General features: G+C 39.2%; 1 long non-coding RNA gene across 3 annotated transcripts; it reads left to right on the forward strand.

Annotated features, from left to right (window-relative positions):
- Positions 1 to 5238: 5238 nt before the first annotated feature.
- On the forward strand, positions 5239 to 7883 carry LOC133743712 (uncharacterized). Of its 3 annotated transcripts, XR_009863192.1 has the most exons (6): positions 5239 to 5844; positions 5983 to 5997; positions 6087 to 6169; positions 6648 to 6683; positions 6815 to 6926; positions 7331 to 7883. It is a non-coding gene; the product is annotated as an uncharacterized LOC133743712 (long non-coding RNA). The 3 variants fall into 3 exon arrangements; XR_009863190.1 differs by having other exon boundaries at positions 5239 to 5997; XR_009863191.1 differs by lacking the exon at positions 5983 to 5997.
- The last annotated feature ends 10249 nt before the right edge of the window (positions 7884 to 18132 follow it).

The following is an 18132-nucleotide window of genomic DNA, read 5'->3' on the forward strand; positions in this document are numbered from 1 at the left end:
TGATTCTATGTCTTATAATCCTCTATATAAAGAGGCCCCTATTATCAATGAAAGCACGACTCAATTCTCTCCCATATTTCAGTTTTCCTTAAACAGTTGTCAATTTGTCTATTTTTGCATTATTTTGGAATTTTTTTTAGTTACTTAGATAGGAAGTTGCTCTCTTTTTGACGTATTTTTTACATGGAAAAGGCAAGGTCGGTCATACTATCACCGGTTACCTTGACAGAGGGTTACCTGCTACTCAACGTATTTATCTTTGTGGAGGGATGGTGCACCATATCGTTGGCATCGTTTCACATAGCCCGGGTTCTATCCAGTGCTTCATGAAATGCTTAATTGCATCCCTTAGTGTCCTTACTAGGTTACCGTTTTCTTGCTTTCAGTATTGTTTCTGTTATTTCTTATTCTGATGTAGTTTCTACATCTATCGATTGTAATTTTTCTAATTAATAAAGACTTGTTAGTTTGTTTCAAAAAAAAAATTTGCGAATCTCAGTAGCTTTGATTTTATTTCACTTTATTTTTCCCTTTTGGGTATGGAATTGGAGGAGCTAAAACCCTATAAATCAGCCCTTAGCTAGAGCATCTTTAGGTAAAGTAGCTTAAAAGTTATTTTGGCTAGCCACTTTTAAAATACTTCTGCATCAGTTCTCTCTATTTTAACTAGTTTTGAATTTATATTATTTTTTGAATGAAAATTAAAGAGTTTAAATATATTTATAAATAACATAAAATAACTCAAAATGAATGTTTTAAATTATAGAGAGCTTCACCTCGCTCTCTATATTTAGGAGCGAGATAGCTAAAAGTTATAATGGAAAGTCATTTAGGAGTCTGGTGCAGCTGCTAAAATAAATAAAAATTTAAACATGTTCTCTAAAACAGCTAAGGAGTCACGATAGAGAGTTTGGTAAAGATGCTCTTAGTTAACAAAATAATAGAAGTTTGATATGTATGATGAGTGTAAAAGCATTGGAATAGTGAATATTATTTCACTTTAATGAGTGAAGAGTATTGTAGTGAGAGCTGAAAAAGTACAAGAAAAATAACTGACTTCTATTAGTACTAGCTGGACTTTTGGATACCTCATTTAGGAGTGCAAGAAGGTCAGCAAACATTCATATTTTGAATTCATTTTATACACATAACAAGATTATTGTATGTAAGGGTTGTTGCTGGAGAAATTTTTTTGTCCTACCGTAGGACCATGTAAGAGTGCCAAATGGTATGACAACCCAATCAACTGTCGCCACGTGGAATTTTTTTAACAACTCATATCAGGTAAATTTAGTTGCGGTAAAACACAACAACGTCAAACAAAATCAAAACTTCTAAACCTCCCGTTAACTGAAATAAGAAACTCATCTTGTACCCTGAAATTCATCATCTTGTCATCTTCATCTTCATCTTCATCCCCAACCCCAAAACCGACTCCCGCAGAGGCAGAGATTGCAATGACGCTGGGAGGGTGCTATCGTCCTCTATCTTCGTCCCGGTTTCGGAATTGGACCTTCCTCTCTTGGTAATTTGTTGTTCCTTTATCACATTTTGCATTTGTGGTTCGTCGATTTAGTATAATTTCTTTGACCTAGGCGGTGAGAATTATGGATTCTTGAAATTGGAATTACCTTTGAACATTAACCTTCGATCATTATCAGCGTAGTTAAATTTAGGCTGAATTTAATTCGTTTTGCTCTAAAGGCTGTGGTTATGTAATTTCGCTGTGAAAATATAGTGTAAAGACTGAAGATGAATGTGTACTTCATTTTTGAATTGAGTTATTGGTGTTGCAGTGCAGCTACTTTGAATTGAGTTATTGGTGTTAAGAGTTATAGTTTCAGGAAATCGTGGCAGGAGATACCGGCCTTATTAGTTTCAACAGATTGAGGCTTCTTTTCTGGGTTGGGTAAAAGGAAAACAAGGACTTGTTGTGATTGATTGGTATGACATGTTACGTCAAACAAAAATAACAGAACCTCTCTCCCTTGTTGCTCTTTTTTCTATGGCAAAGACGGGGTGAAAGAAAGAGGTGGCTAGGATTAGGAAACATGAGTTATTCCTTCATGTTGGTGTCTCAAAGCTTTAGATGTTTGGCCAAAAGGAAAATGCTTGAGAAATTGATAATCTAGGAATTATCTCTTGTGCAGTAACCTATTTTTGGCTCCATCTTCATTCATTGTTGGAGGGTGAAACTGCAATTTGTGTAGAGGAATTAGCTGTGAACTCTTTGGGCTATGAGAGAAGCGACAACATTGGAATTATGGATTGTTTAGGGTTTCTTTGGTGATCTGATAAAAGAGAAAAACATTGCAGATAACGGTAGTTAGCTAACGGAAGGCAGAGCAATTTTTTTTTTTTTCACGTCATTTTGGTTTTATTCTTTGTTAAATGCAGGGCTAATTTACCTGATATGAGTCGTTTAAAAAATTCCACGTGGCGAAAGTTGATTGGGTTGTCATACCATTTGGCACTCCTATATGGTTCTACGGTAGGATAGAAAAATTTCTCTTGTTGCTGAGCTGTTCCAATTAGGATTAATTGTTGATTGATTATAGATTGATTGATTTGTAATGATAGGATAACATTGATTGATTTGTAATGATAGGATAACATTGATTGATTTGTAATGATAGGTGATTGATTTGCAATCATAGGACTAATTAATATAGGTGTTACATGTTTTTCCTTTTGTGTACAGTCTGTAATCATATTTAAACCTCAGTATGAGATGAATAGAGATATATTGAAATTTACCTAATATCTAAGATGGTATCAGAGCAATAAGCTCTTGAGACCTTTACCAATTGAATTCCGCTGCCCAGAAAATATACCAATTACCTAAGAACATTATTGTTCTTCCTTTCCTAATACCAGAAAAGTTTCATTCAGAATACCCATACCAAATCCCAATGTTCTAAAAATCGGCCTAGGCGCTAGGCGCCTCTCTCTCGTTACGATTTTGGCCTAGTCAATCGAGCTAGGCGCGGGGCTGAAAATCGGCCACCTAGTCGGTATAGGCAGTTCCTAGGCGGCTTGGGCAGTCTATCTGGGCACTGGGCAGTAGGCGATTAGGCACTCCTAGTCTCTTCGTCAAAACTAAAAACACAAACAGTCGAAACCTAAACTCAAATCGACTCAAACCTAAGCTAAAGGGCAACTGCAGCAACTCAGCAAGCCGTCTCTCCTCTTGGCTCTCCCTCTCCGCCACGGGCGCAGAGCCTTTCTCCCTCTCTCCTCTCTCTCTCTCTCTCTGGCATGACCACATTGGTAAGTCTGGGTTCTGCCTTTCTAGGTTTCTGTTTTCATTCAATCAATCATTCAAGTCTCTTACTTTCTAGGTTTTCAGTTTTCAGTCTTCAAGTCTTCAGATTTCTGCGTCGAACTCAAGCAGCAACGGCGCAAGCATAGACGTCTTGAAGCTTGGTTCGATTTTTGGGTTCGAATTCGGATTCTTCAAGGTTGGTTCTAATTCTTCAAGTTCGGTTACTTTGTTCGATTTTTGGGTTCGATTTCTTATTCTTCAAGGTTGGTTCTGATTCTTTAAGTTCGGTTACTTTGTTCAATTTCTGGGTTCGAATTGCATCTGTTTTGCCTTTTGCCAGTGTATAAATTGAGATGAGAGTATGAGACATTTGTATATCAGTATATGAGATGAAATTTGTATTTGAGAATTGAGATGAGAAATTGTATAATTGAGATGAAATTTGCATCTGTTTTGGTATGAAAATAATATGGATCAAGCATCTGTTTTGGACCTTTGGTAATGCAATGTCGGAGTATGCTGCAAGTTTTGGATTTTGGTATGCTCTGTATATGTTTTGGTATGCTGCCAATTTTGGTATGCAGTATGCTCGGTTTCTATTTCTGAACTTTCTGTTATGCAAGCTTGTTGTTATGTCACTTATGTGCAAAGGTTTGGTAATTTGCATCTGTTTTTGTAGAAATGGTACGGTTGTTGTCTTGTGAGTTGTGACTCTTGTTGAATAATGAATATAATTATATGCAAAGGTTTGGTAATTTGCATGTGTTTTGCATCTGTTTATGAACATTATAATACCTTATATATTTTTATTTATATAATTATATGTTATAAAAATAAAAAATAAATTTAAAAAAAAAACCACTTAGTCCCCAGGCTTCCGCCCGACTGGCGCCTAGCGTTTTTTAGAACCATGCCAAATCCTGTATCAAATTTACCAATACCAAATACTAGTACCCATACCTACTACCTACGTATAACCACTACCTAGACAGTATCCAAGACCCAGACTACGACGTCCCATTTCCGACAAAGATCGGACCCAGACTCGACCCAAATTACCGAAATTTCATATTCCCTTGCTACTAGACTCTTTGGCTACGACCCAACTTGGATTGACTTCAAACCGCGCTGACGTCAAGACTTGACGTCAAACCAACCAGTAGCCGGCGTATTAACCCAGACCCAAAATTGGCGCTGACGGCGAAATGCTTTGACAACCAAGACCAGATCTTCATTCAGACGATAGTATCAACACATCTCTTGCCCTTTGTGTTTCCAACCCGGAAACCCGACCTCAGTGTTTTTGGACCTAAACTCGTCGAAGAACGACGAACCAGCAAATTTCAGCGACTCAAGAGAAATCGCCGTTGTAGCCAAACCTGACCTGGTTTCAGTGTTGGGACTGCAACTGTTGTAGGACGAGCAGACACCGGACGAGCCTGACCTGCATCCTTCCGTTGCTTCCAGAGCCCGGACGACCCGGTATTCCCAAAAACGAAGTGGAATCGCATAGCTTGGCACGTTTGAATCATAGCCTGACATACCAGATCGGACCTAGATCGCCTTTTCCTTTGCTTCCACTGTGCTAATCTCGATGTCAACCCGCACTACTAGAAAACTTGTCTTTTACGACGCGCAAATTACGGCGTTTTTTTTTTGCGCTGTAAAAGACTTCTCTTTCTGATCTTTTACGGCGTGCATTCCGTGTGCGTCGTAAATGTTACATTTCATTTACGGCGCACATTTTAAAAGACTTCTTTTCTGATCTTTTACGGCGTGTTTTTATTGTGCGCCGTAAAAAAAATTACATTATATTTACGGCATGCTTTTATGTGTGCCGTAAAAGACTTTCCAATTTTATCTTTTACGGCGCATTTTTAATGCGCGTCGTAAATGCCAAAAAAAATCCGAAACCCCGCTATTATTTTAGCTCAAATTCTAATTTCCTTCCTTTTGAAGTTTGCTATCAAATACAGGGTTTGAGCCGAGAAAAGAAAATAAAAAAAACTCTCCCAAAGCCTGTCTCTCTCGTCCTCCCTCTCTATATATCCATCATAGCAAACACTCTTTCTCTCTCTTAGAACTTGGCAAACAAAATGGGTCAGGGAACTCCGGGCGGTTTGAACCGGTAAGGCCTACCGGGCGACTGAAAGCCCAACGGCAACGACAAGAAGGAGAAGAAGTTCGAGCCGGCGGCTCCGCCGGCCCGAGTGGGCCGCAAGCAGCGGAAACAGAAGGGTCCAGAAGCGGCGGCGAGGCTTCCGACGGTGACGCCGCTGACCAAGAGCAAGCTCCGGCTACTGAAGCTGGAGCGGATTAAGGATTACCTGCTTATAGAGGAGGAGTTTGTGACGAACCAGGAGCGGCTGAAGCCTCAGGAGGAGAAGGCTGAGGAGGACAGATCTGAGGTCGACGATCTACGTGCCTCGCCCATGAGCGTCGGCAATCTCGAGGAGCTGATCGACGAGAACCACGCGATTGTTTCGTCGTCGGTGGGGCCCGAGTACTATGTGGGGGTCCTCTCCTTTGTCGATAAGGAGCAGTTGGAGCCTGGGTGTGCCATTTTGATGCACTATAAGGTAATTGGGGTTTTGGGCTTGCTAGGGTTTTTGATTGGGTTGAGGTGATTTGGTTGGTGATGCTTTGTTTTGTGTGTTTTGGATTGTGGTGATTTTGGTGGAATTGAGATTGGTTTATGGAAATGAGTTGTGGTGCAGTCGGCGAGCGAAGATGTGAGTTGGGTTTTTGGTGGAATTGAGATTGGTTTATGGAAATGATTTGAGATTTTGATTACTGGGTTTGCATGCTATGGTTTTTGCAGCTTAATCTTGGTGTGGATGAGAGTATACTCTGTTTGTATTGAAGAAAGATGGGAAAGCTATTGTTGGGGAGGCCACCATTGAGGTCAGTTGGTGTTTATTATAGTAATTTGTTGCTGATTTGAAGATTAACATTAAAGTGTTAGTTTTGTAGAATGAATTAGCAATGTGTATCAAGCTAGCAACTTTTCTTTATATGAGTGTGTTAGTTTTTGAGTTCTTTGGTGTTTGATGAAAATTTTAGAGGCAGATGCATAGTTTGTTGCTGATGTGAAGATTGAAGGGTTAATTTTGTTGTCTTAAAGGCTCAGGCTTTTTGTAGAATGAACCACAATGTGAATCAAGATGGCAATTTTCTGTTCTGTTAAATTGAAGATAATATATATATAAGAGTAAAGGTCTCAATTGTATCTTGCAATTCTGTGGGACTACCTCTGGCTCTGACTAGTACAGTTTAATTTTAGATCATGTTTAATTAATCTGGACTTGCATTTAGACTAATTTCATAACAATATGTTACGGTTATGCTGTGATGTTGATTTGTGTTTGCTTTTTGGTTGCAGGCAAACACGGTGTATGGTGCGTTGCGGGGGTTAGAGGTATGTGTGACTATTACATTGCATTACTAAATAGGCATGTCGATTTGTAATACAAAATCTCTCATTTTGCTTAATATATATTGTTATGTATTGTGAAACCTCATTGATTCTTCTCTTCTACCATGTGCTAGACTTTCAGCCAATTGTGTACTTTTGACTATGAAACTAAATCCATGCAAGTACATAAGTCACCATGGAACATACGAGACAACCCAAGGTTTGCATATCGAGGGCTTTTGCTTGGTAAGCTACAAATTTCAAACATTTTGTCTCTATAGGCTACCAGCTATTTCTCTGAGCCAGGATTGATGCATCAGTTAGTAGATATTTGAAAAAATAAAGCTTTACTGCCCTCTGGTTTCTTCAGTACTTGGCTGCAATATGCTGCCCAGATTTTGTTTGATAGGAATCATAGAATTATAAAACTTTGATTAAATGATTCAACTAGTTAGGCACTGATTTGATGGAGGCTTGGAGCTGAAACTTTGATTGATATACTTAATTAATAGGCTTAAACTAGTTTGTTTAATAGATATGCTGCCCGTAATATAATCAATTTTTTGATTCCTGACATTTTGACAGTTTGCAGTCATTTTGTGTTTTAGCAATTTTATATTATACGTAATTGGTAGAATGTCTTGGTTCAGGTGCAACTATAGTTCATGGAGTTCAAAACTTGTGGGTTTCACAACCCCCTCCAAATATTCAATATGCAGCTATAGTGATTGGTGGTTCGTTTATTATTGAAGGCGCTTCTCTTCTTGTTGCCATACAAGTTGTCAAGAAAGGTGCTGCTGCTGAGGGCATGAAATTAAGAGACTATATATGGTGTGGTCATGATCCTACCTCTGTTGCAGTCATGACTGAGGATGGCGCTTCTGTAGCTGGTCTTGCCATTGCTGCAGCATCATTGGTTGCTGTAAATGTCACAGGAAATGGAATTTACGATCCTATAGGTTCAATTGTAGTTGGCAACCTTCTTGGAATGGTGGCTATCTTTCTGATACAAAGGAATCGACATGCTTTAATTGGTAGGGCAATGGATGACTATGATGTAGAGAACGTTCTTCAGTTCTTGAAAAATGACCTGGTTGTAGATTCTTTCCTTTTATTTGTTTTGCACGTAGTGCATTCTTGGTTTTCCTTTTGCTGTTGGCATATTAATTTACATTTTGTTATGTGATATTGCAGTTTGTTATCTCTCTTTTCATCTCAATAAATTGTATAGATTTATATAGATTTTGAAATGGTATCACAAAATTTACAGGAAAAAAAAATTGGGTGCAAATATTACATGCTGTAAATATATCCTACAACCACATTTACGGTGTGTTTTTGAGATCACTTACGGCGTGTTTCTGATATCAATTACGGCGTGCTTTGCTATTTCAAAATGAAATAAAAAATCTCTAAAACCCTTTTACGGCGTTCATTGTTGTCTTTTACGGCATGCTTTTGAGATCAATTACGGCATGCTTTTGATATCAATTACGGCGCATATATTTGGTCATTTACGGCGCGCTTTGTATTTGAAAATTGAAATTAAGAATCTCTAAAACCCTTTTACGACGCTCTTTTATGTCTTTCACGGCGTGCTAATATGGTCTTTTACGGCGTTTCAAAAACACGCCGTAAAAGAGTTTTGTCTTTTACGGCGCATTTTTCTGGTAGTGCCGGTTTCAGTCGCCTTCAGCCTACCTAGCAAGGAGCATATTGAAGTGCCTTAAATCAAGCGGATTCAGTGTGATTTTAAGGCCCGACCCACTTTTATTTTTTCCCAAAAAAAAAAGGAAGAAAGGAAAGAAAAGAAAAGGAGTTGGTTGAGTTGAAAACCCGAAAGGGCAGCTCAATCGAAAGTTGGAAGGAGATATATTTTTCGCCTACAAGATGTCCCTCTCCAAGATATCATCGATGATGAATGAGGTAAATCAATACTTCTGCCATGATCATGCCTTCGCTTAAGCCTTTCAGGCTAACTCAGGTACACATGGCTATGCTTTAAAAATTTCAGACTTTAATTGGAAAGATATGTGGATAATTGACTTTGGTGCAACTGATCATATGACTCATGATCGTAGTGTCATCCAAAAACCATCTCCTGTTCACTAATCAGTTGTTACTAATGCCAATGATGGCTCATTCCCCATCGCTGGTGCTGGATCGGTATCATTGACACCATCCATAAACATGGATACAATTTTAGTTGTCCCCTCTTTGTTGAATAATTTGTTGTATGTGCGTCAAATTACTAAACAATTGTATTGTTGTGTAATCTTTTATCCTTGGTGTTGCATCTTCCAGGACATCCTCACCGGATAAATTATCGGTCGTGGTATTGAGAAGGGGGGATTGTACTACATGGAAATGACAGATGCTGGTGATCTCCGTGCTAGCTAGTGAAGTATACCATGTTCAGAAGAGTATTTCAACAAGCAAAGAGAGAGAAAATATCTGGTTGTGACACCAGAGACTGGGACATCCATCATTTGGCTACCTGAGGAGTTTACTTCCTACCTTGTTTACAACTTGCAAGGAGTCTGATTTTCAATGTGAAATATGCATCCAAGGAAAGTAGCCGTGCTAGCTATCCTCTCAGCCATTCTCGCAGTGTTAGGCCATTTGACTTGATCCACTCATATGTATGGGGACCTTGTCCAGCTACTCCTTCTGGTATGCAATATTTCTTGTTATTTGTGGATGATTGTACAAGAATGTGTTGGATTTTCTTGTTGAAGCATAAGAGTGAAGTTTGTTCTGTGTTTCAAATTTTTCATAAAATGATCCAAACCAATTCCAAACTCCCATCAAAGTCTTCCGCTCAGATAATGGTGGTGAATATGTAAACCATGCCCTCCATCAGTATTTAAATAACCATGGCATTATCCACCAGACCACATGTCCACAAACTCACTAACAAAATGGTGTGGCAGAACGAAAGAACCAACATATCCTTCAAGTTTCCCGTTCCATGCTTATAGGAGCCCACATGCCAGAATATCTATGGGGTGATGCCATCCTTACCACAGTTTATCTCCTAAATCGCCTGCCCGCACAAGCCCTTGAAGCACCACATAAGGATGCCCATATACGTCCGAAAACACCACTTGATGCTCTTGGCCAGTTCTTTACCCAACCACCACTCCATACCCTTCCACCCAAGATCTTTGGTTGTGTGACTTATAGACACGTTTCTGGTAATCAGAGAACAAAGTTGGCTGCTTGTGGTGAGAGGTGTGTCTTTGTGGGATATGGTTCTACCCAGAAAGGATATAGGTGCTACAATCCTTCCACCCGGAAGTTGTATGTTACAATGGATGTAACATTTTATGAGCAAGAGCTTTTCTTTTCCCCGAGGACTTCTCTTAAGGGGGAGAACACATCTGGAGAAGAGCAGTCTTCTTCAGCATTAGAAGTACCAGAAATTGTTGTACAAGAAAGAACTCAAAGAGACCTTGAAGCGCCAACAACAAATGATGATCAACCAAAATCACCAACAACAGGAAGTGATGATCAACCTCAATCGATCTTGCCAAATTCAACTGAAGACCCCCTACTCCTACCACATCGTCCCTTATTTCTCATGAGGTAAGTCTCAATCCTGAACCTAAGTACGATAGTGTTATAAATGATGAGCCTGTAACTGATCATGAGTCTAATGATAATGAGGTTAACCCTGAAATAAGACCCAACACTGAAACAAGTGTGTTCCCCAAATATCAGTTGCCAAATCGTACAATAAGAGGGAGGCCTAAAACCCAGTATGAGCCAAATCCCATAGCCAAAGCTAAATACCCCATAAGTAACCATGTGTCAACCTATAGGTTATCTGAGTCATATGCATCATTTGTGTTTCAATTGTCTACTATTGTCATTCCAAATAAAGTGCAGGAAGCTTTCGTGGATCCCAAATGGACTGAGGCAATGAAGGTTGAAATGGAAGCTTTGGAGAAAAATGATACATGGGAGTTAGTACCAAAACCTCAAGGAAAGAAAACAGTGGGGTGCAGATGGATCTATACCTTCAAGTATACTGCTGATGGGACACTAGACAGTATAAAGCAAGATTAGTTGTTAAAGGCTACACGCAGACATATGGTATTGATTATCAGGAAACATTTGCACCGGTAGCCAAGATTAGTACTATTCGTGTATTACTCTATCTTGCTGTAAACTTAAATTGGCCCTTGAAGTAGTTTGATGTGAAGAATCCATTCTTGCATGGAGATCTGAAGGAGGAAGTATACATGGATCTACCTCCAGGGTTCATTGCACCTTCGTAGGAAGGAATGGTGTGTAGATTGAAGAAATCTCTATACGGACTTAAGCAATCTCCCAGAGCATGGTTTGGAAGGTTCAGACAGTGACAGGAAATGATAAGATCACTGCCTTGATTATCTATGTAGATGATATGATCGTGACAGGAAATGATCAGGTAGAAGTGAAGAAATTGGAAGCTTACCTATCTTCTGAATTTGAGATGAAAGATCTCAGTGGACTTAAGTATTTCATTGGCATTGAGGTGGCCAGATCAAATAAAGGCTTTTTTTTTTTTTTTGGAGAAATAAAGGCATTTTTTTATCTTCAAGGAAATTTGTCTTAGACCTACTCACTGAAACATGCATGCTGGCTTGCAAACCTGCAGATACACCTATGAAGCAAAATCATAAGTTAGCAGAATATCCTGATCAAGTGCCTACTAACCGAGAGAGATATCAAAGACTAGTTGGCAGACTCATCTACCACTCCCATACTTGTCCTGACATTGCATATGTTGTGAGTGTGGTGAACCAATTCATGCATGCTCCAAGCGAAGACCACATGAACGCGATATATCGTATTCTCAGTTATTTGAAGTCAGCTCTAGGCAAAGGAATCATGTTTTCTAAAAATAATCATTTGGAGGTGGCTGGATACACTGATACAGATTGGGCTGGATATATCACTGATAGAAGATCAACCTCAGGATACTTCACTTTTGTGGGAGGTAATCTTGTCACATGGAGAAGTAAGAAGCAGAAAGTGGTAGCTAGATGAAGTGCAGAGGCTGAATACCGTGGGATGGCCCATGGTGTGTGTGAGATGTTATGGCTCCGAAATTTAATGAAGGATTTGGGCTTCAAACCCAAATATGCTATGGACTTATATTGTGACAATAAAGCAGCCATTGATATAACACACAATCCAGTTCAACATGACAGAACCAAACATGTTGAAGTGGATAGGCATTTCATCAAGGAAAAGTTAGAGTCAGAAATCATTGACATGCCACATATAAGAACTAAAGATCAATTGGCTGACATTCTGACGAAAGCTGTCTCCAGTAAAGTATTCCACAGCTCACTGGACAAGTTGGGTATTCAAGACATCTATTCCCCAACTTGAGGGGGACTGTTGCTGAGCTGTTCCAATTAGGATTAATTGTTGATTGATTATAGATTGATTGATTTGTAATGATAGGATCAGATTGATTTGTAATGATAGGTGATTGAATTGCAATCATATGACTGATTAGTATAGGTGTTACATGTTTTTCCTTTTGTGTACAATATGTAATCCTATTTAAACCTCAGTATGAGATGAATAGAGACATACTGAAATTTACCCAATATCTAAGAAGGGTCTTGTGAATCATGCATTAACTAGAGTTGTATCTAGTAAGCTTGTTCATGATTTTTTTTTTTTTTTTAGTAAATGATGCCTTTCACTGCTCGTTTAAATAGGGGAAGAAATTGCAGTTTCAGGACTCTCTTTCTTTCTTTTTTCCTGGTTTGTTGTTTTTTTTATTATTATTATTGTTGAAATGGAATTCATTCATAAATTAACAAACTTACAATCAAGGAGTACATAATAGCCTCATTAATCCCAAACTAAAATAGTATTGGAAAGAGTACCACACTCCATTAGACACAGCTCATTAACTTCTTTCACTCTCAATAGTTGGCTTGAGCCAGTCTGGCATCAACTTTCACCAAAAAGAAGCAAAAGGAAAGCTCAACGCAGCTCTAGCTACACAATGGGCAGCCTTATTACAACTCTTGGGGCATATTGGCAATTACATAACTGGAAAGAACTAATAAGATTGTGAGCTTCATTTTTTTTTTTCCTTTTTGCATTAGGTTCCATTGTTCTTTATGTTTTGTTATTGGGTTATCACTTGTTGAATAGATTCATTGCTTAAGTAGGGGCCATTTTTTTCGAGTCCTTTCAGGTGGATCGTTTTGTATAATTTATTTTTGTTTGAAAACTAATAATTCTCGAAAGGATTGTCATAGACATATTCTTCTTTTCTTGAAAAAATAAATGATAATGTGTCTTATTGACGTTCATGCATCAACTACTAAATTGGATGACCATTTGAGATGTATGAGAAAGAGATTGTGTATAAGCAAAACGCCCCTCACTTGAGACCACACATTTGGCCGCACATGTAAGTAGTTCTCTTGTCGAACATAAATCAGGTCATACACATCTTACATATGTCTTAAACAATGTTATGTGAAAAGAAAGGGGACAAAATTGGATGATTAGCTAAAAGGCCTGCTCACCTAAGGGACAGTTTTTAAGGGACTGTGAGGGACAAGTGAATCTGACGGCTGAAAATAAATGTACAGTTTTAAGTTGTTATAACTTCTGCTTTTATATTTAATACATGTGGTTTAGATGCATTTGTCCCTTAGTCCCCTAAAACTGTCCCTTAGGTGAGCAAATCTGGATTAGCTAATAACTAGGGTCTTATACTATCTACATATTTAGAGATCCAAATCAAAATTAATAAACATTAGATAGGGCCCAAAATCTTATATTTTATTTTACAAATTTTTTTTTTAAGCAAAAAATGTTAACCTGATTTTATGATTCAGCAAACTGTAGTAGACGACATACCCCTATGGGGTCAACAGATTCATCCTTGAGAGTACACAAAATCCTATTCTAAAATAAATAGAACCCAGCATACACAGAGTACACCCACTTTTTAGAAAGTCCATGCATGCACCATTATTCTAACAAAAACCTAGATGCCCAGAAGCAGGTAAATAAAATACAACCATACAACTGGTTTTTGTGATCTCCCCACACTCAAAAAAAAGAAAGTAGTCTTAACTTCCTTCAAAAAAGAAGGAAGTATGACTAAAATTATATAACGAAAGAAATCGTAAGGGCCTTTTGGATCCAAAGTAGCCCAAGCCAATAGCCAAAAGAAAGGCCCACATCCATGACATCCTATAGGCCCAACTGGAAACCCACCTTGAAGAAACCCTAGCAGATTCCTCCATTGATTAGCTGCGGTCAAAAAACTTGCTGCCTTCGCCGTCGTCGGCAAACTTGCCTCAGCTGTGAACACATTCTTCTTCACCACCAACGGCGACAAGCGACGAGAAAGAAAAGCAGAAGGCGAAGCTTTTGCCATGCTCAGTCCCACTTGTAACCCACGAGAAGGAAAACGAGAAGCCTCGCTCCATCGCCTCTACCACCGCAACAATCGGGGCCCCACTGATCTTCCCAACACGAGAACATAACACTGTCAACCAAGCCACCACTCTGACTCTCACAATTTGACAACCATCCAAAAAATTCCAGTCCAATTCTGGATTTATCACCTGACCTCAACCATTGCCAACGTAACCCAACAGAACATCAAAAACTTAGAGATCCCGACAAGCAATCCCGTTGTCATCTCCAATGTATAGACGAGATAGGGATGAAACAACATCCTTCTCAGTCAAAGGTACAGTGTCGTTGTGATGCCCCGGAAATTCGTATTTATTTTTAGAGGATTTTCCGGAATTTAAATTGTGGGTATCGGACGGTTTCGTGGCTCGTGGATGGAGCAGAAGTGTTTCGGGCGAATAATTATTCAGGAAGCGTCATTTAAGGGGGGCGCAAGGGTTGACTTTTCATTCGTTGAGATTCTCTGAAAACTTCCTTCACGAAAGTTGTAGAGCGCGTCGATACGAGTTCGTGGACATGTGGAACGCGAGAATCGGAGTTCGTATAAAGAAGTTATGGGCTTCGGAAAAACTTTCCATTTTTGTATAAAAGGACGAATTTTTGGGAAAATTGCAGAAAAGCCCAGATTTCCCAAAATGGAAACCCGAGCTTTCCTCTTCTCTCTCGAGCCCGGTTTCTCCTCTCCACTTCGCCGGCTTCGTTCTCCCTCCTCCGGCCACCATAGGACGCGATTCAAAGTGGGTTCTCTTCGCCTCAATCCCCTCTTGAGGTCTGTGGAAGAATTGGAGCATGAAACGAGCTGTGGAGGGCGGTGCAAGGCCGAGAAATTTGGCGGCGGAGCTGCATCGGACCTAGGTGTGAACTTCCGATTCCGGCCACCTTTGCCGGTGATTCTTGAGGGCTTTTGAAGCCCATAGGACGTGGATGCTTCTCCCAAAGCAGCTTGGGACGATTTCACTTGTGGAGGACGAATCGAAGCTTTGAAATTCTAGAGTTCATCGAATTTCAGATATTGCGAGGTAAATTCCGGCCAAACTGCTATGATTTAGACTTTGTGTTAGTTATGAAAGTTTTAATTGGAGTGGAGATGAAGAACTTTGGTGTTGGGAGTTTTGTCAAATTCTGACTTTGGGCCGGCGGCGCCGCCACTGTGGTGGTGTTTTCCGGTGGTTTCCGGCCACCTCAGGGATATTTTCTGTTCCTGAGTTCGATCTACTCGTCGATACGAGCATTTCGATATATTGTTTGTAATTTTTGGAGATCGTATGAGCATGTTGTGATTTTTACGGTTTCGGACCGTTCGATGTTTCGATCCGTGAGGATTCGAGCTTCCGATCGACTTGTGGTTTTGGCATATCGATCGTAGAAGTATTCCGGAGACATTGGGTGGTCTCGGATGTGGTTTCGCCTTGATTGGCGTCACTTTGGGGATTTTAGTTCAAAACAGGGGTTTCAGACTTAAATCGTTTGTGGATTGTTGCTAAGTTGAAACCGTATGTGACCAGGTACTTGACGAGGTATCCTTGGACGGTTGTTTTGTGGTATGTCTGTCTTGTTCTGTATTGAAGACGCAGCGGGAATTTCGAGGTGAGTAAATCTCGCGATATGTGTTATGAGCCTAGTTACCATATTGTCTTGGAGTTATGAGATTAACTGTGACTATAGATGGTATTAGTGACATTTCTGAATGGATGAATGTGTGTGTGTGTGTGTGTGTCTATATATATATATATATATATATATATATATATATATATATATATATATATATATATATATATATATATATTATGGGGTATATATATATATATATATACATATGTATTCATGTATTAGTGGCATTTCTGAGTGGATGACTATGTGTGTGTGTGTGTGTGTGTGTGTGTGTGTGTGTATATACATATGTATTCATGTATTAGTGGCTTCGTGGTGAATCTTTGTGATGATTGTCATGTAAGGCTTGTGTAGGAGTATCTGTGTGATGAGTTGGATGATTGCTACCTGGATGATGACTGATGAAATTGTGTATGGAGTTGTGATTGTAGGATATCATGTGTTGAGATACCATGGGTCTAGTATGACCGTCTTAAGTGAGACTTAAGATATGGTAGCTTGTGTAGGAATATCTGTGTGATGAATCGATGACATCAATATGATGAATCTTTGTGATGATTGTAATGTAAAGCTTGTGTAGGAATATCTGTGTGATGAATCGATGACATCAATATGATGAATCTTTGTGATGATTGTAATGTAAAGGTTGTGTAGAAATATCTGTGTAGCTTGTGCAGGAATATTTGTGTGATGATTGCTATCTGTGTGATGACTAGCAATGAATCTAGGTGATGATCGCTATCTGTGTGATGACTGGCGATATCTGCGTAATGATTAGTTGGACGATCGCTATCTGTGTGATGACTGGCAATATCTGTGTGATGATTAGTTGGATGATGGTTATCTGTGTGATGACTGGCGATATCTGTGTGATGATTAGTTAGATGATCATTATCTGTGTGATGACTGGCGATATCTGCGTGATGATTAGTTGGATGATCGCTATCAGTGTGATGATCAGTAGGATGATGGCTATCTGTGTGATGATCGGTGAAATCTGTGTGATGATCAGTGTGATGACAGCTCGGTAGCAGAGCTGAATTGTTATTAAGTTAACAATAATCGAGAAGACTGCTGTGATGGTCGGGGCTACCTACAGACGTCAGAGTGTGGGATTACGATGACTACTTTGACTTGAATTGCTTGACTTAATGTGACCTCCTGAACTAAATTATATGCAGGGGTTACTATGAATTGTTTTGCTTGTTTTGAATTGTGACTGCCTTGTTTTCTTCTTGATTTGATTGATTGTTGGTTTGATTTATCTTGAAGACCATAGTGGTGACGAATTGTGCTCTGTGTGAGGTTAGAAAGGTGATTCATTGTTTTCACCTTTGATGTCATGTTGATGACAAAGGCTCCTAGTGGGGAGGGAATGAGCGTGGTTTGGGGTTCGCCGTAGGGCGTTAGAATGGTATCAAACATTGCTTGAGGAAGTCTAGTTTGATTGAATTAGTGTAATGAGACGCTAGTTGAGAATCTAAGCATGAGGCTGTAGTCACCAGTTGACTTATGTAGGCACGATATGGAAGATTATGGAATCGATGACTGTAGGTGTGAGCTATGTGTATATCGTGTTTAGGTTGAGGTGATTTAAGAAATGTGTTTTGCTTTGTGGTCTTGAGTTTACTCATACGAGCTTCATAAGCTTACCGGGTTTGTTGTGTGGCAACCCGGTGCACTATTCAATGGAATTGTGTAGGGGTTAATCCTGCAGGTCAGGGTAATCGTGGCTGAAGCTGAGGTGGCGTGCTGGCAGCATTACGGGTATGAAGCAAATTTTGTTGGCTTTGCCATTGTTATGACTTCCGCTATGTAGCAAAACTCTGAGGAGCATTTACGTTTTATTTTGTGATGGCAATTTAATTCGTAAGCTTATGTAATATATGACTCTACGGAGCGGGTCAATATTGACATAGTAGGTTCAGGGCATCAATATGTGTGTAGTTAAAAGGAGAAAAAGTTTCCAGGTATTTTGTATTGATGACTGAACGTTCACGCATTATAATTATGGGGTTATATATCGATTTTTATTTGTGTTAAAAATCAGGGGCGTGACAGTCGTTGCCCGCCGAGACTTGCCGCCGCAAATTCTTCTTACGAGAGTCGGAGAAAACATTTTTGCTAGACTTCTTATTTTAATCACTATGTACTCTTTTACTTTGTGGCAAGTTCCCTATATTTTGCAAACTTAGAGGGAGAATATACAAATGGTCACTCAACTTTTATCTATTCGACACTTTGGTCACTCACTTTTTAAATATATCACTTTTGTCACTCAACTTTAACTCTATTATTCACTTTAGTCACTTCGTTAATTTTTTTTATTGAAAAAGAAATTATTTACCATAATATCAAGGATATTTTTGACCAACCAATTGTGAAA

This window comes from Rosa rugosa, chromosome 4, assembly GCF_958449725.1.
Source record: "Rosa rugosa chromosome 4, drRosRugo1.1, whole genome shotgun sequence".
Taxonomy (NCBI): Eukaryota; Viridiplantae; Streptophyta; class Magnoliopsida; order Rosales; family Rosaceae; genus Rosa; species Rosa rugosa.